This window comes from Dipodomys merriami, unplaced genomic scaffold (assembly GCF_024711535.1).
Source record: "Dipodomys merriami isolate MVZ:Mamm:240054 unplaced genomic scaffold, mDipMer1.0.p SCAF_192, whole genome shotgun sequence".
Lineage (NCBI taxonomy): Eukaryota > Metazoa > Chordata > Mammalia > Rodentia > Heteromyidae > Dipodomys > Dipodomys merriami.
The window spans coordinates 1264596-1291002 of NW_027203293.1; positions in this window are offsets into that span (position 1 = coordinate 1264596).

The following is a 26407-nucleotide window of genomic DNA, read 5'->3' on the forward strand; positions in this document are numbered from 1 at the left end:
ATTTTATTATTGTTATTATTATGGTTGTGTGTGTGTGTGTGTGTGTGTGTGTTGTGTTGTGTGTTGTTATTGTGGCACTCAGGGTTTGGGTGCTGTCCTTGAGCCTTTTTCACTCAAGGCTGTCACTCTACCACTTGAGTCACAATTCTACTTTCTTTTGTGGTGATTAATTGGAGATAAGAGTTTCATGGACTTTCTGCTCAGGCTGGCCATGATCCCCAGATCTCAGCCTCCTAAGTAGCTAGCATTATATGCATGAGCCACTGGTGCCCAACAATCATTTGATCATTCATTAAGTACTTGTGCTAGGTGCTACACTAAGTACTTTGTTGTTATGTTCTTTAATCCTTATATTTTGGTTTTTCATTATCTTCATTTAGAAAACTGGCAAACTTAGGCTCAAAGAGGTGAATTAACTTGCCCAGGCTCGTAGTGTAACAGGTGATAGAAACAGAAATCAAAACTAGGTTTGTATGTTTTCAAAATCTGTACTTCACAAGAGGTATTTGGAGAGGAGAGGTCTTCACACAGCACCCACCTAACATTTGTGCAGGTGCTGCTGTTTTGGGACAGAGCATCCCTTCGGCTCCAACTCTGCTGGGAGAGGCTCTGTTCATTCTCCAGAGGACACCAAAGTCTGGCCAAGATCCAGAGCTGAATTAAAGCCTTATTTGTTAGTCCTGCCTAACTCAAGCCAAACCAAGCCAAGCCAGCCAAAGTACAAGAGTAAGTAGACTCTTTGTACAAAGGAAAGAAAAACGAATGGACTTTTCCGGTCCTAGGATCCTCCATGATTAGAGCAAAGGGAAACAGTATAAAAAGAACCCAAAGTGATTCCCAGAGGGAAACTGGGACTGTCACAAGTTCTAAAACCTTTGTGCCCATTACACACACACACACACACACACACACACACACACACACACACACACACACACACACACACAATTAAGTAGTTGTACAAAGGGGTTTTAGTTTAATATGCCAGCTTATGACATTTTCAGTTTCAAAGCTGAGAAGATATCCAGCTCAGTATACAAATTTGAGGAACTCATGAGTCCTTGATTTCAAATAAATTTGTCTTGCTTTCTGTTCTTATTAACAAGGCTGCCATTGATAGAAACCAAAAGTCACTGAAACCTAGAGCATAGGGAATCTTGAGAAAATAAATCAGGTGATGACTGCTTTGGAAACACTGTATGTAGACCCTTTGGTCACTCTCTTCCCTTCCAGGATTTCTTTTTTTTTTTTTTGTCAGTCATGGGCCTGAACTCTGGGCCTGGGCGCTGTCCCTCAGCTCTTCAACTCAAGGCCAGAGCTCTACCACTTGAGCCACAGTGCCACTTTTGGCTTTTTTTTTTTCTGCTTATGTGGTGCTGAGGAAACGAACCCAAGGCTCCATGCATGCAAGGCAAGCGCTCTACCACTGAGCTACCTTCCCAGCTCCCCTTCCAGGATTTCATTACCAACCACTAACCATACCTTGTGCAATCTCTTAGGCCTGGCGCTCTCTCTCTCTCTCTCTCTCTCTCTCTCTCTCTCTCTCTCTCTCTCTCTCTCTCTCTCTCTCTCTCTCTCTCTCTCTCTCTCTCTCTCACACACACACACACACACACACACACACAATATCACTTCTACAGGTAGACAGCCTTCTCTAACAATGAATCCACTATACTGTTGCTCCGGAAAAACACCAGGAATCAAAGAACTCATGGATATGTCATAATCTGGTGGCTGGAGCACTTTGTTGAAGAGGACCCAATAAAGTCAGAGAGACACTGTGTTTATTCACATTGCTCTCATTGTCCACCCTGACCATGACTAGCAGATGTTGTCCCAAGCCTACTACTAATTGAAAATATTACACACTCTTTTCTGGATTTTCAATGTATCACTGCTTACTCCTGCAAAACGATGGTTGATCTCTCAAGTTCTCCTCTTCCCCTCTTGTTCCCTTCCCTTTCCTGGAGGAAGCTCCAGTTGGCCTCTCTGACCTCATGGTCTGAGTTTAGATAGCAATTGGAGCCCTTACCTTCTCATGCTACAGATGAGGATTCAGAGGCCTTGAACATCTGGCCAAGGTCCCAGTAACTGGGGACACATACCAGCTATCATCACCATTAGTCTTGGGACCCCTTTCTTACCCATCCAACCTCTAGCAAACATTAATAAAGTCATTCATTGAGCAGCCTGGAATAAGGGTTGAGAAGCCTGTGGTTTTCAGCTTTGATAGCAGGCAAGAAGCATCAGAGCTAACCTCATAGGGAAAGAGATAAGATTCTCCCCACAGTTTCCAACCTCTGAATGCAGCTCAAACCCAAGCAGCACAAAACTGAGATTCACTAAATAAAACCAGTGGAAAACAGGGTCAAATGACCAAGGCTGCAAGAAACAACACAAAATGCCTCCTCACCCACCCTGAGAGCTGAGCTGCAGTGACAAGCGGCGGGACCAGGGAGGGCTCTTGTCCCTATTCCAGCACAGCTCCGGATGAATTACACACAGGAGAACAACGAGGCTATTTCTCACAAGTCATTTGTCAAGTTGACATCCCGGCCTAGAGTTATTTAAGGCTTTCTAAAGACCCTTCTCTCCTCCCCCGCGTCAGGAAGCACCTGTGCAGCTGTTAAACTGTGGTTTTGCTCAATAGTACTTTGATATCCCTGAAGGCCATCAATTACTCTCTGTTCCTGCTGCCCTAGACTTTGGCTGAAGGATGGAGAGGGACGCTCAGAGAGGATGATGAAGAGGAAGTGGACAGGGAGTTTCTCCAGCGTTGGAGTCCAGACACTGTCTGGAGATGGCTTCTTGTTGAATCCTGTGGGGATTCTCTCCAGGTAAGGACAGTCTGAGTCTTTGGCTATCTTCAATGTTCCCAGAAGACCAGATTTCCTTCCTGGAGCAGAGATGTGTTCTTCAAGGACCACTGAAATGAAATTTGGGTATGTAAGGTGAGCAAACTCAGCCATCAGATTCAGGTAAATAACTTAAGAGAGATGGAACTTGGAAAGGGATCAAAACAGAAACAGAAATAATTAAAAGACTTGGAGAATAGTTAGGAGAATTAGAGAGGGCAAAGGTATTCAAAGAATCAGCTTTGATTATGGGAAAGATAATTGTGCAGAGATTAGTGGTCATTTCCATTGGAAATGTGATGTGTGTTGGAAACGCTTCAGTTGTTCTCGAAGGTTTGAATCAGTCTGTGCTGGCCTGTCTGGGTTTTCATATTATTATTCATGAAGTGGTGGGTCAACTTCTTTAGAGATTTGCATGAATGAAAATGACATCCGTCCAGTTGGAATGGCTTAGGGAAAGTCTGAATAGCACACCCCTCTCTTCCTCTCAGTTCACACCAACCAGTACCCAGTTTAACTCTTGTATGTAAAACTTCTATTTGGGCTCACCTGTTTGTCATCCTGGGTCCATTTTGCATACTGAAGTCCTTAAATTCATCTTGTGTTTTGTCAACATCCTGATCAAAAACACTAACTAACACTTGTATTAGTTAGTTAGCATTATGTTAACAAAAATACTTGAAAAAAAATCAACCTGAAAGAGACCAATGCTCTAAGCACTTCCCACCAGACCCCACCTCTTAAATCCCCTTCCTGCTTCCCAACAGCACTGCCCTGGGAAGCCTTTATCATGTAGGTGGTTGGAAGGGACACTCAAGATCCAAACTGGGGGGCTGGGAAGGTGGCCCTGGGTTTGATTCCTCAGCACCACATAAGCAAAAAGAAAAAAGCTGGAAGTGGTGCTGTGGCTCAAGTGGTAGAGTGCTAGCCTTGAGCTGAAGAGCTGAGGGACAGTGCCCAGGCCAGAGTTCAGGACCCACGACCGGACCAAAAAAAAAAAAAAAAAGATCCAAATTGTAGCAATGTCTATTCACACATTGTTCAAAAAATTTGAGCATCTGTTGTATTGGGCATCTATAATGAGCCTGCCAGTATATAAAGCCTTTGTACATATAGTATAGCACAAAATAGATTAAGCCTCAAATGCTCTCAGTCTTTGTGGCCTTCACCTAGAATCTTCCAAGGCCCCCATCACCAGGTTTCTGTGCCATTCTGAACTTATAACCATCACAAACTTTCTCATCGACTAGCCTAGTCTACATACTGGAGCCTTTTCTCTCAGTGACTTCTGCCCACAAGTTTTCTCATTTAGAGCTTTGCTCTCCTTTGGTGTTAATACAATCTTTCTATTGCCACAGTTTTGAATTCTCCAGCACCTCAATTCCCAGGAACTTCTTTACCTGGCTCTAGATCATTTTTGTTGTTGTTTCAAAAGAGAGAGCATACAGATCTGTACATGTTCTGAGCACCTGTGTCCTTGCTTGCTGTGAGAAGGCCCTGAAATGACTGTGACCTGTGGCCTTTTCTCCTGTCCAGAGCTCTTATGTGAGTTGTGAGGAAACATCTCAGCGCATTTGACACTACAAAAGAAAGAGGTGAGGTGTTAAAACTTAAAAGATAGAAAGGATTTTTTGGGGGTGGGGGGAGTGCTGGGAAGGTGGCTCAGTGGTAGAGCGCTTGCCTTGCATGCATGAGGCCCTGGGTTCCATTCCTCAGCACCACATAAGCAGAAAAGGTCAGAAGTGGCACTGTGGTTCAAGTGGTAGAGCGCTAGCCTTGAGCTGAAGAGCTGAGGGACAGTGCCCAGGCCCAGAGTTCAAGCCCCACAACTAACAAAATCAAAAAGAAAGAAAGGATTTGGGGATCATTTTATAAGCTCTGCCTTGTCTCTTCAAATGTGGAAGTGAGGACCAAAGGAACAGAGTTATGCAAAGCTACAAAGTGAGGTGGATGCAAAGTCGAATCTGGTTTTCTTTGTCCACAGCACTTCTCTGCCTCTGCATGGTCCAGCAACTGAGATCCTCAAGAGCCTATTATTTCAGGACACACAGCAAAGAAACAGTATAGTGTTTCTTGTTGTACTTTCAGCAAATGGAGACAAATTTATGGGCTTAAATAACACAGAGTTCTTATCTCGTCATTTTTAGGTCAGAAGTCTGTCATAGATCTCATCATGCTAAAACCAAAGTGTTAATGGGGCTGTGTTCTTTTCTGGAGGCTCCATATTTTCTGCCTTTTCCACCTTCTGAGTGTTTGCATTCCTTGGCTCATGGCATCTTCTACCTTCAAAGCCAACAATGTTAGGTTGAGTCCATCTAACTTGATACCACTCTGACTAAGCTCTTTTCTACCACTTTTTAAGGTGATGAAGGCTATTCTCTTATTTTAAGCCAAATAAAAGAAACCTTAATTGCCCTCTGTCATGTAATATAACATATTCATAAGTTTCAGGGATGTGAAGATTTTGGTGGGGCCATTATTTTTCCTACCACAAGAAGCAAGAAGAAGAGGAAAAAAGATTTTCCATCTTGAAAATGATAATACACTATCCTAGACATCTGTAGTTAACTTCATGCTTTTCTTATGAACCATGATTTGTTGGATTTTATCAAGGCACGAAGGAATGGAATTAAAATGCCAAAATATCTAAAAATGGAGGCTCACAAATGTTGGCTAATATGGAATCATGATCAAGGGAGAAAGACTCCTGTATTTTCTTGAAAATTACCATGCTTTGAGAGTAGAACAGAGTTTATATGAGTACTCTAGACAGAGCTTCCAAGTTGAAGGTTTATTAACTGGTCATTAACAGTTAATAAAAAGAGGAGGGAGCAAATGTTTCAGACAATTCAGGTTGGGATGGTTTCACAAATACATGACTTCACAGAATCTAAAAGGTCCTCAGGCATTCCAATGCCAAGCCTCACATAATGCAAGGTTCCCCTGCCCCCAAGACCTTTGAACATTCTTCAGTATCCTTTTTGTAAAGCTATGATGAGGAGTAGGAAATTATCTAGATTGCCCTCTTAGATCTTCTCTAATTCTCTGAGTCTCTAATTTTCAGTGAATTCCAATCCCATTCTTGGTTCATTTTTTGAATAGTAGGAAAATTAGGTGAACTATCCCTTTTGCTTTTTGCTTTTCTCCCTCCCCATCCCCCTACCCCACTTTGCCATGATGGTAAGATGTTAACTGTCACTATAACTTCATGGGGACTGTCTGAGATCCCTAGACTCATGTAGCATTTAACCCTCACTTATGAGATTGAGGACAGAGAGGAAGGTCCAAGGGAAGAGCCATCTGCTCTAGACCAGTGGCCTTCTTCAGGGTGATTCCCTTAAGACAACTACAGACTGTTGTTTAGTCTGCCCAGTGCCCCTCCCCCATCTCTACTGGTAAACAGACTCTGTTGTCCTGACTAGAGAGGGGGGGGGTCCTCAGGACCCAGGAGAGTCCATTGTATAGCTTAATACTTAATCATAGTTAAAGGGCCAACTAGCATCTTGGTCAGGGATTCTTTTAATGGGATGGAGCTGGGGGTGGGGAGATGCCCTCTCCACTCAGGTCATAAGCTATGAGAACATGAGCTTTACAGATGATCCCTTCCCTAGCTCATGACGGAGTGACTCTGAGAAAATGACAGCAAGCAGGATAAGAAAGAACGAGAGATTCCTAAAAGTGTTCTAATGTTCCTTATTCCTTTTATGAACAGATACATTTTCCTTTTGGGTTTAAGTTGGTTTAAGATGGAATTGCTGAGTCATTTAGATCATTTGTCCTAAATTAAATTTTTTTTTTCTAGACAGAAAAACAAAGATCAGAAATGATTAGTTTGAGTCCAACCTATCTGCCATGGCTTGGTTAAGAAACAGTAGACAGATAGGGTAGGAAATTACCCAGGTGAGAATTGGTGTCTGTTACTTTTGTTCCTTTTCTCATAAATCATAACCCTCCAACTCATATAGATTCAGGCCAACTCTTGAGGTCCCAGAGTGAGGACTTCTCTGTTTTGTGCACTAGCTATTCCAGACTGGCTGCTTTGACAGCCATAGGATAAGAATGAAAGAAAGAAGAAGGGAGGAGGAGGGAGCTAGAGAAGCCTGTCACAGTGCATGCCTGGTCATCCCAGCTACTCCTGGGAGGATGAAGTAAGGAGAATCACAGTTTGAGGACAGCTTAGGCAAAAAGTTATTAAGACTTCATCTCAACAAATAACCTGGATGTGGTGGTATGCACCTGTGATCCTGGTTATCCAAGAAGGATGGCTCAGGCAATAAAATTAAGACTCTATCTGAAAAATAAAAGAAAAAAGGCTGGATGTAAGGTTCAAGTGGTAGAATACCTGCTTGGAAAGCATAGGGTCCTGAGTTCAAGCTTCATTATTGCCAAACAAAAAAAAAACCAAAATAAAGAAAAGAAAAAGAAAAAAAATGTAAGGAGAAAGTAAGGAGAGTGGGAGAGGTATGACTTCATCAATAAACTGCTATTGAGTATTACCTATGTATAAGATGATGTTAGTTTCAACTTGTCATCCCAAAGCAGCAAGTAAAAACCTTATTTGTGATGGCAGACACTGAGATTAGGTGTGTCTGGCTTAAGACAAATGCACCCCCAGATAAGCAAGAAGAAAAGTCAATGGACAATTACTCTGGAAGCCTGTCAAAGAAGGAACAAGAATGAATGGCCCACATTTAAACTAGAAGTTAAGCTAAAACATCTGGAAGATTTTTTTTTATATGTTCATTTAAAGCTTGGAACCCTCACCACAAACAGGCCATGGCGTCTCTCTCAGAGCATGGCTGTTGAGAACAGTTTAGACTGCCTTCTGGTGACTTGGCTGAGCTTGATTATAAGCCTTTGCAACTCTGCCCGTCACATCTGCTTTTCAGTAACACATGGCGGGAGGCAAGTGTCTCCCTGGACCTTTCAGCTTAATCGGTCTATGGCTTTTGCATTTTTTCCTGGCAGAGTTTTTTCATGTTTGTTTCAAAAAGAAGACTCAGTCCCTCCTCCTCCTCCACTTCCTCCTATTCCTCCTCCTCCTCTCTCTCTCTCTCTCTGTGTCTGTGTCTGTCTCTCTGTCTCTTTGCAATAGGCTCTTGAAGAAAATGTACACAATTTCACTCCAACTTTTGGACACAGTGTTTATTTGTGCAGTTTTTAGCGAGTCAGGATGTATCTGAAAGGTCAGAAGACTGTCTGAACTTTTGACCATACTCTTGAGCTCATACTGTCGAGTTTGCATTGTTCTATCTTAAAATATGGAAAACCAGGAGCTATTCTTTAATCCTATCTTGCTCACAGAGCTTTTTCCCCTGCTCTTGTAGACTGTGCTACCACTTGAGAGCTTGCAAACACCCCCAGGAAACCACCTCATCACTGGGACAGAACTAATCGCCACTCACCACTTGGATTTCCTTCCTGGACGTCATGGACCAAAGCCCTGAGGTTCCCACGTTGTTTCTGCCATTGTCCCAAGGGGAGAGTAGTTCTTGATGTGAGCCTGGCCAGGACAGCTAGTCTCAGCACGAGCTCTTATGTAAGTGGTTGTGGGGAGAGTTGGCAATAAACAAACATTTTTTCCCCCAGCTTTTGTTTTTTCTGCAGCCTTGAAAAAAATATTTCTTTGGAGCTGCTGCTGAGCTCCAGCAACAGGATAGCAAATTCCCAGCTTTGAAATGCTTTGCACTGCGATTCTAGATTCTAAAATCAGAACAAAGTCTACTGAAATGCTCAAAGATGGGGAATTCTGCAGGGTTGTGTAGGTAGGTCTCTCTCCAAGAGGTTCTGCAACAGCCTTTCCAAAAGGTTTATGCATCCATGCTCTGGGTAACCACTGAAGAATTACAGTAACGGCTGGCCATGGATAAGAGGATCAGCAGATGACAAGATCTAACCTGAAATGAAGATCTCCTTGCACCAAAGGCAGACTCACAAATCACATAAACACAATGGGACCATTCATTTGTAGAATCTATTTTTGCCTTGGATTTCTCCATCTTGGAATTGCAAAGGAGGAACGATTTATAGGAGCAGCCTCGAAGCATTCTGCCCCTAACTCTCATGATTGGGTTTAGTAGAAATCCAACCACACTTCTTCCCATGTGGGCAAATAGTTCCTGGGGGAAGGGGGTCTCACAGAGATGCTAAGACAGAGTAGTCTCCTAGTTTAATAAGGGGTGAAAGGGGTGGGGGAGCTCCTGGGAGTCAAGCTGTCACTCCCATGGCAGCTGCCTGGGGGAGCCATCTGGCAGCCGCAGCAGCTTTTTCTGAAGCAGATGTCCCCTCTCCCTTCCTCTGTGAGACCCCACCAGAAAGGCCTTCAGCTCTCAGGACTCCTTCAGTGGCTGCAGTTCTGGGGGGTTCCCTGGGCTGAAGGCCACACTGAGTTCTCTACGCCTAAATAATACAAGTCAAGGAACTACTAAGTGAGCTTGTTATGGTAGAGGTGGGGACAGGAAGTACGTGCAGAGTTTCTTTTGATTGTCCATGAGTCCACCAAAACCCCCTAGAAGAAAATGATTGCCTATACCCTGGAAATACTGCTATATGCCCAAGAAGCCACCACTCTGCCTCTTGGCAAATCTGGGGGCTATGGCTCTATGAATCCTACCTTTTCTGCTCAGCTTTCAAAGGGCTTACTTCTTGTCACTGCACTGTGGAAATTCAACTTGAAATAAAACTACAGTCAGCATTGCGAGTTCATGGCCAGTACAGTTGCACTGGGCCTACACTGGTTTAATGTCTCCAAGTAATGGAATGAGGAGAGAGGAAGTAGTTGTCTGGGTTTACTTGGCTAGTCCTCTTGTTACATGTATCTAGGACTGCCTACATAATCTATGTGTCTGTATTAGTCAGCTTTCTGTTACTGTAGAAATAAAACAAAACAACAACAAAAAACAACCCTATGATGAGTGCTGTGGCTCACACTTGTGATCCTAGCTACTCAGGAAACTGATATCTTGGGATCATAGTTTGAAACCAGCCCAAGCAGCCAAATTCAAGAGTCTTTTATCTCCATTTAACCACCAAAAAGCTTTGAGTGGAGATGTGGCCCCGGTAGTAGAGTACTAGTCTTTGGCAAAGAAGCTCAAGGACAGCACCCAGGTCCTGAGTGCAAGTCCAAGCACTAAATAAATAAACAGATGGATAAATAACACTATGGATAAGCAGTTTAAAGAGAGGAAAGTTTTATTTTGGTTCACAGATTTAGAGGTTTCAGTGTGTAGTTCGTTGGTTCTGAGGCTTTAGACCTGTGACATCATATTGCAACAAGCAGCTCATGGCGTAGCAAGCTACTCACCTTGTGGTGGCTGGCCAAAAAGAAAGGAAAGTCCAGCCTCCCACAATCCTCTTTGAGGGTACAAAAGGCTCAGTGACTTAAAACTTCCTCTGAATCTCCATTTCCTAAAGGCTCACCACAGGCTGGGACCGTATATTTTAACACATGGGACTTTTATGGGAGGTGACAATGTAGAAAGAATCCAGTTTAAAGTAAAGATGAGGGACTTGTTGAAATATTAAGAATTCCCAGACAACAGCAGGTGGGTATGAAAGCAGTGTAAGACTCATGCCACTGTAAAGGTCACAGGCTTGTGATGTCTCCCAGACTGTAGCTTGTATTTAATGACAAGTTTTCAGAGTGGAGAGGTCAGAAGAGGTAAGTATTTGGAGATACCAGCTAATGACTGCTAGCAGGACATTCTTTGTAAGGAAGCAGCTCCTCCTGCATCACCGAACAACAGCTAACTATATAACAGCTAAGTATTTGCTATAGGTTGAATTGTTTCATATACTAGGTAAATAATTGGCATCCATTAAGTCATTAGTCTCACAGCAATCATACTAAATAAGGAAACTGAAGCACCACAAATCGCAGGGGGATAATTGACTTAGAGTTTGATTCTCAGCTGCTCTATTTTTCCAGTCTACTTGGAGCTTGTTAGATATTCAGAGTCTGAATCATGTTAAACTTACAGATAGTTGATGTATTGGCTATTAAAACAAATATATTCCTAGACCAGATAGGCACTACCATTCCAGTAACTGAGATGCTTAACTTCCAGTAATTTAGAGCATCTCTTTGGGGTATTGCAGTGTCTGCAATGACTAAAATAAGATTCAGGAGGTTGCTCAGTGAGCAGAGAATCAAAACAAAACTAATTGCAAAATCTCCAGGGAGATGTCGACTCCATTCAGGCAGACCCTGGGAATTCATGCCTCTGCTTCAGGCTCATCTTGCAGGTGGTCACTGAAGTCCTGGCTGCTGCACACAGGGTCTTTCTCCCATGCACAATCCTCCTTTGCAGATCTCCTCTGGCCACCTCATGTCAGCTAGTTACAGGACAACCGAGTAGGCTGTCCCTTTTCTTTATGTTGTTGCATCTTAGACTGGAATGCAATTCCAGACAACATCCAGACAACATCCTAGCAGTATCTTCTTTACAAAGCAGTTCTGAAAATGCTGCATCATCCATACCAGGATAGTTGATCTCCACTTGTTTCTACATCAGAACATAAACTGGATCCAGGCCCCTCCATACCCCCCAAATTTAGGCTTTACGGAGCTCCAAAAAGGAGCAGGGTGTTAATATCTTTAGAGGAAAGACACCAGGCTGGCCCCTTGGAGGTAAATTAATAGCCTATCTGGATGACGTTAAATCATTAAGCCAAGAGACTACACTGGAATAAGTGAGACTGAAGAAGCAGGAATCACATACATCTCCAGGGAATTGGTGCTTTGTTTTGTTTGTTAACCCTCCACTTGAAAGTTGTCATCTTGAAAGTTTGTCCAATTGATTCATAAAACCATCTTCTATTCATGATACACAGAGAAGCTGCCTGGGGAGATCCCAAAAGGCATCTTTTAGGAACCACTGTAGAGGTCAGCACAAAAGGATTACATGATAATGATGATAGCTAACACTAAATGTTTTTGCTAGGTAATTGGCAGGCATTATGCTAATTGGTTTAAAGTATTGTTTTTCACAACCCTACGAGATTATTTTCATTTTAGAAAGAGGAAATGGATTTGGACCTGCCCTGGTTGTACAAGTAAAAACAGTGATCATTAAACTCTTGGCTTCAGTCATGGAGAATTGGTTTACATTCACAAACATCTGATCCTGGTAATCCCAGCCACACACATACCCCTTTATATACTGTGGAAGACAGTAGTCTACCACTCATCCTCTAAGCACATGGAGTCTTCTTCCTTGGGAGGTGGTTTAATCATATCTATCTGTAAAAGGAGAAATGATGGCTCAGAGATATTTGGTAATTTTCACAGCTTGATGATACACAAGGACAGAATTCAGATCTCCCTGTCTCTTTCTGTGGTGTGGAATGTCTACCACTGGGACTCTAGGCAAACAGCAGGCCCACTGACAAGACAAACTCAGTCCTATTTTCAGTGAGCCTCTCACTGCCCTGCCAGAAACAACAGCTCTCCACCAGGGTCTAAGTCTCAGCTACACTGTCTCTTCTTGCTTATCTCCTTTCCTACTTAGAAAAGCAAGGATATGGTCTATAATTTATTTGTTTGTTTTGTTTTGTTTTGATTGTCTGTAGTACCAGGGCTTAAATTCAGTGCTTTGAACTGGCTAGGCAGGCATTCTACTACTCCAGCCACACCCTTAGTCTTTTTTTTTTTTTTGCTTTCATATAGAGTCTCATGCCCAGGGCTGGTCTTGTTCAATGATCTTACCACTTACCCCAGGGCTGGTCTCGTTCAGTGATCTTCCCACTTCCATCTCCTGTGTAACTGGAATTACAAGCATGCCATACCATGTCTGTCCCCCAACTATATTCACTTCCTTCACTCCCTGTTTTTGAGTAAGGATTCCACTAACAATTTTGCTGCAGCTGGCCAAAAAACTATGATCCTCTTATCTCTATCTCCTGTATAGCTGGGATTACAGGAATGTGAAACCTAACTTAGCCCCATTTGTCTACTTTTCATATTAAAATAAGCTACTTGAAAACATTAAAGGTCTTGGCATGGTGGCACATACCTGTAATCCTAGTTATGCTGCAGGTATAGGTAGGAAGATCATGATCCAGGCCAGCATTGAAAAAAAGAAGAGATCTGATCCAGAAAAATAACTAAGACAAAGAACAGCTTGTTGTGTGGCTCAAGTGGTAGAGCACCTGTCTAGAGCTCAAGTCACTGCGTTCAAACACCAGCTTCACGTACACAACAAGAAAAGTTCCAGGTGATAGTAGTAATTTTTTAAAATTCACTTCTCGTTGAGAATCAACTAGTGCTTCTATATAGCATCTGCTCTGTGTCAGAAACCATTTTAAATATGTGATGTTAATTTAGTTTATCCTGTATCTCCTTAAAGCAAAGGATGAAATATATGAGACAAAAGATGCTAGAATCTCAGTTTTCTGTTGTTACAATCTTTGAACTTTCCTAAATGAATTTTCATAAGGCCTGACCTAAATAGCATTTGAATCTTATAGGTAACTCCAAAAACAACTCCACTCTCAGGTCTGCAGGGAGAAAAGAATCAAGGGTCTGAGGCCCAAATTGGGTCCACTCAAACCTAGTCTCTTGGGTCTCTCTGAATCTGTGGCTCCTCTCCTGGATTCTCCCAGTTACTGTAACATCTTTTTTGTTTTTGTAATAGTGAAGACCAACATGCTAATTACTTTCTGAAGCCACACTCCTACCTCCCTTTGTTCTCTGGGGTGCAGGCCCCCATCTCCTGGGATCCTTATTCTCCATCACACATCCTGGAAGGGTGGAGGCCAGCTGCTTCGTGGTGCTAGCAGAGTGATGAGAGACACATGGGTGGGGGGGGGGGATTTGGCTCCCAGGAGCCAAAAACATGACCAAAATCCAAACTCTCCTTGGCAGATCTCCTCTGAAATCTCAGGTTTAACCACACATTATTTAGACTATCCAGTTTCACTTCCTTCTCCTCTCCCACCAGAGTCAAAGGCCTGTAGACTTAGGAGAGACATTGAGTCTGAATTAAACACTGTCATGAACCTGGTCATCTTTAAGTCTCTGGTTTCCCATGGGAAGCAGAAGTGGGGCTGGAGGGAGGCAAGGGAGGGATGAAAAGATACCTACAGGCAGGACGGATTTGCAGAGCAAACATGCCAAAACAGGAAAATCCCAATGAAAAACAACAAAACAAGGGCAGACCACTGCATGGTGATGGTGACATTATTGTCCATAATCATTTCTCTGAGTGGTACACTTACAGAAGTGCCGATAGGAAACACTTCGAGGGTTCCAGTAAAGAAAATAATGATAATAATAATGACAGCCTCAGAGAGTAGCTGCAGCAGCCCTCTGGGATTCGGCTCTGTCCCTCCCCTTGGCCTTGGCCATGAGTTTAAGGTGTTATTTGATCCCTTCAAATTTCCTTCCACCCAGTTCAATCAAGTACCTGCCTGTCTGTGGCCTTCTACAGACCCAGCACACAAACAAGCTTACACTGACAAAAGCAAACCCTGGTGTACTGTTCCCTGAGGCAGGGATTTCCTGGGAGTTGGGTTTGTTATGGTAGACAACCTGTTCTCCCCACCAAGGTGAGAGGAGCCAGGAAGGAGGTGGAAAAGCCATGAGTCAAGCCTGGAGAATTTCAGTTTCAACACCCTCTCTGCAAGGGGCTATTTAATAATGCCTTTTACCTACAATGAAAAAAGGTAACAACTCTGCAGTAAAGGATTCTTTGCTGGCTGCTTCACTTACTGTTCTGATTCTGATTCTTTTACATTTTTAAAAATTCCTAGGGAAACTGTGGTATGCTTTGTTTGTGCTTTATAAAATGGTCAACAGAGTCAATGGTCAATTGCTGGCTTCAGTGGGAAGGTATGTAAACAGTGTGGAAGACAAGACTCACTGGGCAGTAGAGAAACAATTTGTAGCTCAAATTCTGGCATAGGTGATTATCTACGTCAAAGGCTCATGGAATGAATGCGAATCAATGGAATAATCACTGTGGCCCGAGTGGGGTAGGAAGAAAAGAGGTCAGCACTGTGGCTCTAAAGAGAACATCTTGATCTGCTCAACGCTGTGACGATGTTCATGCCCTTCCAGCTTCCAGTTTGAGCCCTCAAACAGACTGACTCAGGAAGGTCATGTGGAACCTACTTAGGAGCTGCTTCCTGAGGACCTACCTTAGCTAAGAGACCTTCTCAGTCCCACCATACTTGTTGGCTATCTTCCTTTAGTGTTATGGCAAATGACTAAGAAGAGTTTGTCAAAATTGGTCTGCAACTCACCATAACTCAACCTCTTCATTATCCTGAAGAGAATAAAATATAAGAGATCAATTTGTGTGAGATTGTTTTGAGGAAGAATGGGAGGTCTGGAATACCAGTAGATAGAAGTGTCAAATGCATTCTGATAATTTCTTTTTTTTTTTTTTTTTTTTTTTAATTTTTTTTATTGTAGAGATACTATACAGAGGGTTACAGTTACATGAGTGAGGTAATGAGTACACTTCCACTTCCTCTTGAACATTGTTACCCCCTCCATTGTTTTCCCCCTACCATCCCCTCCCTCCCTCCCTTCCCCAAGGTTCTTTTTTTTTTTTTTTTTTTTTTTTGATCGTGATTAAGTGATTACTTAATTTCCGGAAATTCACAGTATTGTGGAATAATGATGCTCATTTAAAGTCACAAGTTCATTCTAACTTTCCTGGAGCAAATTGTCTATCACAGTCTGTAATATATAACGGTGCTCATATGTTATATACCATATATGTGATCAGCAGCATGGGGATATTTAGTAGTGGTTCAACCAGATGAGTGGGAGTTCTTTGTTTCTTAAGTCCTGTTAGTTTTGTCATATCACCTAACATTTTGGATTCATCATCCACTTATCAGGGAGACCATGTACTGTTTGTCTCTTCGTTCTTGGCTTACCTCGCTCAACATGATTCCTTCTAGCTCCATCCATTTCCCTGCAAATGCCATTATTTTGTCATTTCTAATGGCTGCATAATATTCCATTGTGTATAGATACCACAATTTTTGGATCCATTCATCTGTGGTGGGGCATCTAGGTTGTTTCCATATCCTAGCTATTGCGAACAGTGCTGCAATAAACATGGAGGTGCACGTGTCCTTGTATATTGGTTCCTGTTGTTCAGGGTAGATGCCTAGAAGTGGTATGACTGGGTCGTAAGGGAGGTCAATCTTTAGCTTTCTAAGGACCCTCCAGACTGCTTTCCAAAGTGGTTGTATGAGTGTACATTCCCACCAGCAGTGTAATAGCGTTCCTCGTTCTCCACATCCCCTCCAGCATTTGTCGTTGGCTGATTTGTGGATGTGGGACATTCTGACTGGGGTAAGGTGGTATCTCAGGGTTGTCTTTATTTGCATTTCCTTCACCACCAGGGATGATGAACATTTCCTCATGTGTTTCTTTGCCATTTTTATTTCTTCATTTGAGAAGTCCCTCTTTAGTTCCCTTGCCCATTTAGTAATTGGTGTGTTGGGTTTGGGAGGGATTAGTTTCTTGAGTTCCCTGTATATACAGGATGTTAACCCCTTGTCTGATATATTGCTGGTAAATATTTTTTCCCAATTAGTTGGTTGTCTTTCTAGCTTGGTTGCGATAGCTTTATCTGTGCAGAAGCTTTTTATTTTAAGGTAGTCCCATTTGTCGAGTCTCTCTCCAATTTGTTGTGACCCTGGGACTCTGTTCAGGAAGTTCCTTCCTGTGCCTATTAGTTCAAGTGTCTCTCCTACTCTGTCCTGCAGTAGTTTCAGAGATTCAGGTTTAATGTTAAGGTCTTTAATCCATTTTGAGTTGATGTTGGTGCATGGTGATAGGCTGGGGTCCACTTTTAGTTTTCTGCATGTGGCTGCCCAGTTTTCCCAGCACCAACGGTTGAAGAGGCTGTGTTTCTTCCATTGTATGTCTTTGGCTCCTTTGTCGAATATCAGCTGGCTGTAGGCCTGTGGATTTATTTCTGGATCTTCTATTCTGTTCCATTGGTCTTCGGGTCTGTTTTTGTGCCAGTACCATGCTGTCTTTGTTATTATAGCTCTGTAGTAGAGTTTGAAGTTCGGCATGGATAGCCCTCCCATATTGTCTTTATCCCCTAGAATTGTTTTGGCTATTCTAGGTCTTTTGTTGTTCCATATGAATTTTTGGACTGTTTTCTGTATTTCAGTGATGTACGTCATTGGGATTTTAATAGGAATTGCGTTGAATTTGTATATTAGTTTTGGAAGTATTACCATCTTTACTATATTAAGTCGGCCTATCCAGGAGCATGGGAGGTCTTTCCATTTCCTAGTGTCTTCTGCAATTTCTTTCTTTAACTTTTTATAGTTCTCATTAAATAGTTCTTTTACATCTTTGGTTAGGTTAATTCCTAAATATTTTATTTTTCGGGAGGTTATTGTGAATGGGGTTGCTCCCTTTATTTCCCTCTCTTCCTGTACATTATCAGTGTATAGGAAGGCAACTGATTTTTGTGGGTTTATTTTGTATCCTGCTATTTTGCCAAAGTGATTTATGATTTCTAAGAGTTTGGGGATGGAGTTTTTGGGATCGTGGAGGTATAGTATCATGTCGTCTGCAAAAAGGGATAGTTTAACTTCTTCTTTTCCTATGAGGATCCCTTTAATGTCTTTTTCTTGCCTTATTGCCCTGGCTAAGGGTTCTAGGACTATATTGAAGAGGAGTGGAGACAGTGGGCATCCTTGCCTTGTTCCTGATTTTAGGAGAATTGGTTGTAGCTTTTCCCCATTAAGTATAATATTGGCTATTGGTCTGTCATAAATGGCTTTTATTGTTTTTAGAAATGTTCCTTCTATTCCTATTTTCTCCAGAGCTTTTAGCATGAATGAATGTTGAATTTTGTCAAAGGCCTTTTCTGCATCTGTAGCGATAATCATGTGATTCTTGACCTTGGCTCTGTTGATATGTTGGATTACATTTATTGACTTACGTATGTTAAACCATCCCTGTGTCTCTGGGATGAAGCCTACCTGGTCATAGTGAATTATTTTTTTTATGTGTTTCTGGATTCTGTTAGCTAGAATCTTGTTAAGGATCTTTGCATCTGTGTTCATCAAGGAGATTGGCCTGTAATTCTCCTTTTTGGTTGGGTCTTTGCCTGGTTTGGGGATGAGTGTGATATTGGCTTCGTAGAATGAGTTTGGGATAGCTCCTTCCTTCTCTGTTTCTCTGAAGAGCTTGAGGAGTATGGGTATTAGTTCTTGTTTAAAGGTCTTATAGAATTCTGCTGTGAATCCATCTGGTCCTGGGCTTTTTTTTGTTGGAAGACTTTTGATAGCTTCCTGTATCTCATTATAGGATATTGGCTTATTTAATTGGTTAACTTCTTCTTTGCTCAGTTTGGGCAACTTGTATTTCTCTAAAAATGCATCCATTTCTGCCCGATTTTCTTCCTTTAGAGAGTATAGCTTTTGAAAGTAGTCTGTTAGAATTGTTTGGATATCTTGGGTACGTGTGGTGATGTTTCCCGTGGCATCCCTAATCTTATTAATATGGGTTTCCTCTCTTCTTTTTTTAATTAATCTAGCCAATGGGCCATCAATTTTGTTTATTTTTTCAAAGAACCAGCTTTTTGTTTGGTTTATTTTGGTTATGGTTTTCTGATTTTCTAATTGGTTAATCTCTGCTTTTAATTTGGTTATCTGGCTTCTTCTAGTAGCTTTAGGTTCCATTTTTTCCTGTTTTTCTAGCTGTTTTAATTGCAACATGAGATTATTTACTTGGTCTGTCTCCATTCTCTTGATGTGGGCACTGAGGGTAATAAATTTGCCCCTCAGGACTGCTTTTGCTGTGTCCCACAAGTTTCTTTGTGAGGTGTTTTCATTTTCATTGAGTTGTAGGAAATGCTTTATTTCTTCTCTGATCTCTTCTGTTATCCAGGCATTGTTAAGGAGTGTGCTGTTCAATTTCCATGTATTGGAGAAATTTCTGCTGTATGCTTTGTTATTGAGAGCTCATTCTGATAATTTCTTCATCTGCTTCTTAAGCATTTCTTTCTGTATGCAAGTCATTTAATAGCTAGTATAACACCTTTTATAGCCAGAAACAGCTCTCCATCAATAGAATGAAATACTCAAGACAGGAAAAAGAGGAAAAAGGAGCTAGGCACTTGTAGCTCACACCTGTACTGTAATCCTAGCTACTCAAGAGGCTGACATCTGAGGATCATAGTGCAAAGCCAGCCTGGGCAAGAAAGTCTGTGAGATTTAATTTCCAATTAATCACAGAAAAAGCTGCAAATGATAGAGTGGTAGTCTTGAGCAAAAGGAGCCTTAGGGACAGCATCCAGGTCCAGAGTTCAAACCTCAGGACCAGAAGAAAGAAAGGAAGGAAGAAAGGAAGAAAGGAAGGAAGAAAGGAAGAAAGGAAGGAAGAAAGAAAGAAAAAAGAAAAAAGAAAGGAAGAAAGAAAGGAAGAACAAAAGAAAGAAAGAAAGAAAGAAAGAAAGAAAGAAAGAAAGAAAGAAAGAGAGAAAGAAAAAAAGGAGAAAGAGAAAGAAAAAGAAGGAAAGAAAGAAATATTGTTTTGGCTCACTGATTTGGAGATTCTAGTCCATGATCAAGTGGCCCAGTTGCTCTGGGCCTGTAGCAAAGCAGCATATTATAGTGGAAACACATGTAGAGCAAAACTATGACCAAGAAGCAAAAGCTAATGAGAAGAAGGCAAAGCCACATCTCCAATAACCTAAAGAATTCCCATTAGATTCCACATCCTCAAGCTTTGACCATACTCTAATACCACCACCCTGGAGTAAAGATTCCAATTTAGGAGGCTTTGAGAGACATTGAAGATCCAAACTGTAGCAACACATCACCAGTACCTATATCCAGAATCCAACCTAGTCTCCTGGGGCCTGAAGCATACAAGTGTGGAAGCCTTATTTAGGAAAATTAAATATTTTTTAAAATGCCAACAAACGAAGATGGCGACGGGGCAGTAGGGAAACGCCACAGCTCTCTCCAACCAAAAAGAGAGTTCGAGTTCCAACGCTTAATCTCCCCAAGAGACCGACAACAACAAAAAGACGAACACTCAGAGAAAAACCAGAGGCGGAGAATAACAAAAAAGAAAGAGGAAAAGAATTTCAAAACAGAGAAAAGCGAAGACCCCTCCCCCAACCTTTACTGGCCGCGCGGCAGCGCGCCAAGCCGCCGGCCAGCCGGCCCGGCGCGGGGGCTGTGGGAGCCCCAGAGAAACAGCAGAGACACAGGGGGCCACTTTCAGAACATCAGGTACTGGTTTGCAGAACAGCAGATCGCCAGGAACAGAGAAACCTACCAGCCGGGAGTCTCCACGAGGATCCCACCCCCACCCCTCACTCTCCACCCGAGCAGAGAGGCTCCATCCCGCCAAATCCGCTCGGCATCAGCAGAGTGACAAAAGGACCTGCGGCAGACCACCCGGCCCGCCTGATCGCGATCGCAACGATCCAGCACTCTCCACCCGAGCAGAGAGGTTCCATCCCGCCAAAGCGGCTCGGCGCGACAAAGGGTCCTGTCTGCAGACCACCCGCCCGCCCGATCACGATCGCAACAACCCGGCGGGGTCACTTGGGCCCCAGAGGTACCGAGAAGAAGCTGCCTGAGCGTGGACACTCTTGACCCAACAGCTTCGACAGAGGCAGAGACAGAAAAGAATCACACAGAGCCACCACCGCCCAACCCAGCCCGGATTGCAACAACAACTGACGACCTACACCACACAGAAACAACCAGCTCCAGGGTGAGTACCCCATAGGGGAAGTGTATCCCTCAAGGGAGACCAGAGCTGGAGGGAATCCCCAGACCCTGACCTAGACTCCCTACCCCAGCACCCGGACCACAGGACCCACTAAAACTGGGAACTGTTTGAGAGCTCCACCAGCCCGTGGAGCACACTCAGCTGGCCAGGCTAGAGCAAGAGCACCCCTGGAAGGGAGCTTAAATGCCCAAGCCAGGAACAGCGCCCCTGGGTCAAGACTACCAACAATAGAAGAAATTTGAACTGTGTCCCCCAGGCTGTATAACCTAGGGGGTATACACATCAGCACAGGCCTAACAAGCGCGCTCCAGGCTGGGGCCGGAACCAAGCCCGGGGATCCGGCGCCTGAACAACACAACCAACTCCTCCCAATTGAAGTAAAAAGCTGAGCATACGCCTCAACAGAGGGGAGAAAACCAGGAAACAACACTCCCCCGGGAAGCACGCCTGTGACAACAAAAGACCTGGAGGCCCAGGACAAGAGAAGCCCAAACCCCACCAAAACTCCACCCATATACCCTAGATTGGGAATTGGGCAACACAGGCTGCCAGCACCTGATAGTAAGCAGGAGCTCAGACTGTTAAGGCGGCTCAGCAATAGAGTGATAGTCTTGGATGTATGAGGCCCTGCATCTGATTCCTCAGCATCACAAAAGCAAAAAGGGTCAGAAGTGGTGCTGTGGCTCAAACGGTAGGGTGCCAGCCTTGAGCTGAAAAAGCTGAGGGACAGCACCCAAACCTAGAGTTCAAGCCCACAACCAGCCCAAAACAAATAAACAAAAACACATCAGGAGCCCATAGCAGACTCCAGCATTTGGGAGAGTGCATCCAGAGCATCTGTTCTTCACAAGAGCACCCGTAGGAGCAAACACAAGCAGTCTAGGCTGCTCAACCCTTCCAAAGGCGGGAACTGTCAGCAATCTACAGCAGAGAGCTGAGAATCCTAAGTAAGTCAGAATAGCAGCTGGAAATAGGCTCCCAACAGAACCCAGATCAGGCACAGACTCTCTCTACCAATACAGAATCAGCAACCAAGCAAAGACAGACACACCAAAACAAAATTGAAGAGCAGTCTCCTGAACCTCCATGAGAAAATCACAGAGAAAAATCACAAGGTTTACTACCACCCAGGACAGCAAGCTCACCCCAAAAGCCAGCAGCCACACAGGGGAGAGCCCCAGTGGGAGCAAAGCAGGAATGGAAGACAAAGGCTACTTCCAAGGGTTGCTGGAGGCAATGACTCAAGAAATAAAGCGAGAAATTTATCAGAAATTGAAAGAGCACAAGGATGATCTATCCAAAGAGATACAGGGTATCAAACAAGAGATGCATGCAAAAATAGAAGCTGCACAAACCTCAATAAGAAGTGAGATAAACGCCAAATTAGAGGTAATGCATACCTCATTGAGAGGTGAGATCAGTACTCTGAGAACCAACATTGAATCCATAAAGGGATCCATTTCCTCCATGCAAACCACAATAGAAGCCACTGTCAACAGAGTGAATGAAATGGAAGGTCGAGTGTCAGATACAGAAGACAGAATACACCAACTGGACCAAAAAGTGACAGATATGGAAAAATTACTCAAATTAAACCAAAGGGATATTCAAGAGCAAGCAGATAATGCTAAAAAATTTAACCTTCGCATAATTGGAGTGGACGAAGGTGAGGAATTCCAGAGCAAGGGAATGCAACACCTATTTAACAAGATAATCAATGAAAATTTTCCCCACCTCAAAAACGACCATCTTAACTACATCACAAAAGCTTATCGAACACCCAACAAGCAAGACCCCAGGAGAAACACTTCTAGACACATTATAGTAAAAATGATAGATCTGAATAATAAGGAAACAATCCTGCATGCAGCAAAAATGAAGAAGGAGCTATACTACAATGGGAAAAAAATAAGAATTACTGCAGATCTCTCCACACAAACAATGAATGCAAGAAAAGCCTGGGAAAGCACCATACGAGCCCTGAGAGCCAATAACTGCCAACCCAGACTGATCTACCCGGCAAAGCTAGCATTCACATTTGATGGAGAACTGAAAACTTTTAATAGCAAAGAAAAACTAAATGAATTCATAAACATTAAGCCAGCATTACAAAGAATTCTAAGAGGGGGGACACAACCTGAAGAAAGCAGCCAGGAACTGGGGCCTGCCCCAAACAGGCATTACTCAAAGTCTAACTGAGCAAGCACAGGAGGAAAGGAAAAAAGAAAAACTTAGGAAAACGGAATGGCAGAGACAACAATGCATCTCTCTATACTTTCTCTTAATATAAATGGGCTGAATTCGCCAATTAAAAGAAAACGAACTGAGGACTGGATAAGAAAACAAGACCCATCCATCTGTTGCCTTCAGGAGACCCACCTCTCAGCCAAACATACAAACAAACTCAGAGTGAAGGGGTGGAAAAGGATCTACCAATCAAATGCCCCCAGTAAGAAAGCAGGTGTAGCTATCCTGATATCTGACAAAATAAACTTTTCATTAAAATCAGTACAGAAAGACAAGGACGGACACTACATATTAATAAAGGGAACAATCCAAGAGGAGGATATAACCATCATCAACTTATATGCCCCAAATATTGGTGCACCCAGATATGTCAAACAAATGCTCTCAAACTTACAGAATAAAATAGATCCCAATACGATAATACTAGGAGACTTTAACACACCACTCTCACCAAAGGACAGGTCTACCAACCAGAGGATTGGCAAAGAAGCTACCGAATTAAGAGAGGCCATACTGCAAGCGGAATTAACTGACATCTACCGAGTATTTCACCCTAAAACAACACAGTACACATTCTTCTCAGCAGCTCATGGAACTTTCTCCAAAATAGACCATATCATAGTTCATGCAAGGAACTTAAGCAAATACAAAGGGATCGACATAATCCCCTGTATCCTATCTGACCACAGTGGAATCAAGCTAGCTCTCAATAACAAAGCATACAGCAGAAATTTCTCCAATACATGGAAATTGAACAGCACACTCCTTAACAATGCCTGGATAACAGAAGAGATCAGAGAAGAAATAAAGCATTTCCTACAACTCAATGAAAATGAAAACACCTCACAAAGAAACTTGTGGGACACAGCAAAAGCAGTCCTGAGGGGCAAATTTATTGCCCTCAGTGCCCACATCAAGAGAATGGAGACAGACCAAGTAAATAATCTCATGTTGCAATTAAAACAGCTAGAAAAACAGGAAAAAATGGAACCTAAAGCTACTAGAAGAAGCCAGATAACCAAATTAAAAGCAGAGATTAACCAATTAGAAAATCAGAAAACCATAACCAAAATAAACCAAACAAAAAGCTGGTTCTTTGAAAAAATAAACAAAATTGATGGCCCATTGGCTAGATTAATTAAAAAAAGAAGAGAGGAAACCCATATTAATAGGATTAGGGATGCCACGGGAAACATCACCACACGTACCCAAGATATCCAAACAATTCTAACAGACTACTTTCAAAAGCTATACTCTCTAAAGGAAGAAAATCGGGCAGAAATGGATGCATTTTTAGAGAAATACAAGTTGCCCAAACTGAGCAAAGAAGAAGTTAACCAATTAAATAAGCCAATATCCTATAATGAGATACAGGAAGCTATCAAAAGTCTTCCAACAAAAAAAAGCCCAGGACCAGATGGATTCACAGCAGAATTCTATAAGACCTTTAAACAAGAACTAATACCCATACTCCTCAAGCTCTTCAGAAAATGCCAACAAACATCACAAGCATCACACACAAAATGTAAGAAAAGTAGGGGGACGGAAGGGATGGTAGGGGAAAACCAAAGGAGGGGGTAACAATGCTCGATAGGAAATGTACTCATTACCTTACTCATGTAACTGTAACCCCTCTGTACAGCATCTTTACAATAAAAAATATATTAAATGAAAAAAGAAAAGTAGCATATTCTTTTTGGTAACTATCTACCATACTTACAATACTGTTTTTCCCCCATACGTTTTTGACTACATACTCTTTGTGGCCTCTTTCTATGACAATAATTGTTCAGGAAAAGCAACAGAAAGATAATGCAGTCTTTCATCAACATGACAGACCCAATTTGTAAAAAAGTTTTGATGCATAAACTTTGTCTCATGGCAGGACATATTTTGCCTCTTATAAATTTAAAGAGACAAGTAGAATTTCCTTTCTCACTCGATGGCCAGAGGGATTGACATTTTCATTTAGAATTTTGCATAATGATGATTTCCACAGCCCACCCGACTGCCTTTATGTTCTCAAATCTTGATGATCTTCTATCTCCCACACATTTCCAGACTCAGATTCTGCACTGTACTTTTGCATCGTGGTAGACTTCTCTTTCTGTGCCTTCACGTCAGATGCTTCATATGTTGGCACTTGAATTGTAAGAGTATTTCTAGATGCAATTTCTACCCCATGACAAATAGTACTAACTTAATTATGCATAGCAGTAACTGTAAATCAATTACACTTATATCCATTAAACCCATTATACTAAATGTATATCCAACTCAAGTGCACCTCTGCCAAGTCCCCAAAATAATGTGGCAACTCCCAGCACAAGGTGATCACACATGCAGTGAAGGGGAAGTGAGAGTAGAAGAGAGTCTTTCTTCACCACAGTTGCTTTTGCAAAGTTTGCAAAGTTATGTGACCAGGGGCTTGGAGCTTGTACTTCATTAACTTCATAGCATATTTGCTCTCTTGCAGTGGTTCCTTGGAATCCTCCAGGGCATTGGTCCTAGGACTTTTTGTGAATATCCAAATCTAAGAATGCTCAACTCCTTTATATAAAATGCATTGCATAGACTTAAATTATCTCTAGATAACCTACTGAAGTAGGTAAGTAAGAGCCTATTGACGGGTCTAAGTAATATCATCTTGTTTTCACAAAGCCATCTTGGTGCCTAGTTGGGTGATGGGGGCTTTCCACCCAGCTTCAAAGGCCTAGAGGTGAGACAAGCCATCCTTTGAATTGCAGATGCTTAGTGCAAGGAGAATATGCAGATACATCATGCTGCTCTACCCCAGCAAAAGCCCTGCTCCTTTTGCTGTGTTTATGGTCTGCTTTTATTAACACTTAATCTAACCCTAAACATGTGGTTTTTGTCATTAAAAGCTTGGTTCACGCTCTGTACTGGGCTGCTGGTCTTTGAGACAGGAGTCTACCAATAGCCACTGGCTCTCCAATAAAGACTCCCAATCTGGCCTCTCAAAATATAGCGGCTTTGTTTTTTCATGTCTGAGATTTTCCTTGCAATACTATAATACTTATAATACCTAATACACTGCTTAGACATCACAAAAATTTTGGTATCCCAAAGATGAGTTGTTGCTAGAAGCAGCCACTTTCTTGAGGAAGACTCATTTCTCAGCCTCACTTGCATTTAAATGGAAGTCTTCTAACAAATGTCACTTCCAGGCCAAGACCTCAGTGGCGTGATTATATCTTATCAATACCCTCTCTTCCTTGTTTGGCTGCCTAGATGTGGATGATAATAAATTCTTTTGGCAATGTTTCTCAATCTTTGTACTATTAACACATTGGACGCTATTGACCATTGTCTCTATTGTTTTACAGAATGTCTAGCAACATCCCTAGCCTCAACCTAATAGATGGTTAAAGTACTTCTCAGTCTCAATCATCAAGAGCATCTTCAGTCAATGCCAAATGTCCTCCAGAAAGATAAAGTACTCCTAGGATGATGAAGCTATAAAACAGAAAAAAATGGGTTCCTGAAACACTGCAAGGAAGGCAGCCATCATTGGCTTCCTACGGAAACCCATTGTATACCTCATAAG